Source organism: Sinocyclocheilus rhinocerous, unplaced genomic scaffold (genome assembly GCF_001515625.1).
Source record: "Sinocyclocheilus rhinocerous isolate Xijiao unplaced genomic scaffold, SAMN03320098_v1.1 scaffold551, whole genome shotgun sequence".
In the NCBI taxonomy this organism is placed as follows: Eukaryota; Metazoa; Chordata; class Actinopteri; order Cypriniformes; family Cyprinidae; genus Sinocyclocheilus; species Sinocyclocheilus rhinocerous.
The window spans coordinates 1,445,127-1,447,063 of NW_015624564.1; the positions used below are offsets into that span (position 1 = coordinate 1,445,127).

General features: G+C 36.2%; 1 protein-coding gene across 1 annotated transcript in view; it reads left to right on the forward strand.

Moving 5' to 3' along the window:
- The window catches only part of LOC107743702 (patatin-like phospholipase domain-containing protein 2), a 10,677-nt gene that overhangs the window by 5,793 nt on the left and 2,947 nt on the right, over positions 1-1,937 (forward strand). The window lies entirely within an intron of this gene.

The following is a 1,937-nucleotide window of genomic DNA, read 5'->3' on the forward strand; positions in this document are numbered from 1 at the left end:
GCGTTACTCTGTGCTGCGCAAAACTCCGCATTTGAACAGTCAGTAGCAAATACTTAAACTAATAACAAAACATACTTGCAGTCGCTGATTCAGAAGCGCCAGATTGTCATAGCAAAGTCGGAATTATTATATATTTTTTTAAAATAGCCTTTGTGCACAGCCAGCTTTGTACTCTTCTTGGTTCAAAAAACTGTTGTCCATAAAATGCGTTGCACAAATTTGAACATCTGGGTTGTGCTGTTCTGTAATAAATCTTAACCAATGATTCCTAATTGCATCTACTTCCGGAAGGCCAAATAAAGTGCTTTTGCTTTCGCACTGAATCACACAGCGTCTCCCTGACATGGCTTTATCAACACTACTGCTGTTCCTGAAACCACGCCTTCTTTCTTTGCGTGCACGTTTGGGCGGCATTATGCTAATATTTCCACATAGTGACGTAGATATGTGGGGGCGTGTTAGAACGAGCCGTTTTAGGTAGGTGTGGCTGACTCTTAACTTTTATAAAGAATATCTCTTTGGATTTGAGACTTTAGTCTTTGCAACTTTACAGATCTTCTTTATGCACCAAGAGCTTGTAACACTCCAAAGAGAAAGGAAAACTTGAAATCGCATCATATGACCCCTTTAAAGGACAAATAAAGGCTGTTATGCAAGTCTTTTGGTCTGATCACACCACCACTTACTGCTGGTCAGTCCTGAATCAGCCCACCCTCAACTGAGCCACTCTGTCATTTGCAATAGCCTGCAAATCCCAATTGACTCATTACAAACAATACATTCCCATCCTTCAGGGATCAAGAAAGTATTGCTGTCTGGCTAGCTATCATTTAATCACTAGAAAGGCCGGATGGTTTAAGATGGATGTGTGGTTATATATTTTTTAATATTTTAAATATTATAAATTTAATATTTAAAAATTACAAATGAAAAAAGTGGGTCTTTAAGCTCTTTTATTTAAAAACATTTGTGTGCCTTTGAAACTTGAAAAGAACAGTAGAAGAGAGGCAAAGTAAATGTTTGTGGGTAATCTTGACATACTATGCTAAAATTCTTTTAAGCTATTATTATATTGTATATTAATAGAGACTGCATGTAATATTTGTTATATATATATATATATATATATATATATAAACCTACATAAAATACATATAAGAAGATAGATAGATAGATAGATAATATAATCATGTAATATAATTATAATAATATAATTTTTACTTCATTCTCAATTATCAGTGAAACTTAAAAGTTCATATTTCTCACTTTTTCTTTCTCATCAGCGTTATGTGGATGGTGGGATCAGTGATAATCTTCCCCAGTCTGAGATGAAGAACACCATCACCGTTTCTCCATTCTCAGGAGAGAGTGACATCTGTCCAAAAGACAATTCCACCAGCTTCCACGAACTGCGTTTCACAAACACCAGCATACAAGTCAATCTAGACAACATGTACAGACTGAGCAAAGCTTTGTTTCCCCCAGAGCCTAAAGTAAGAACACCAAACACATTCACATGCCTAAGTGAAGTAAGAGTGGTATGCATGAGCTGCAGTGCAGTTACACAATCACTGTCTTTATTTTGCCTTTGAGAAACCTGCTGTTAAATGCCTCATGTTTATTTGTCTGTCCTTAAGTCCAAACTGAATTATTTGCTGTCAGATTAGGATCTCACTTGACGGATCTTTCAGATAATTTCATTTATTTTATCTACCTTATTTTTCCCGTAAGAACGGGTGCGGCCATTTGTCAATTTTATGTGTCCGGCTTCCGGTCTCATCCGCTTCCAGCTATATTTAGCTGTACAAAACAGCTCGTTTTGCTGCTTGATATTGCAAACTGGTGTGTCTTACCGTATTATTTGAATGTATTATCTTAATTATGAACACACTGGTTTGTAGTGCAAACAGTTTTACCGTTTATTATTCTTCTCGTTA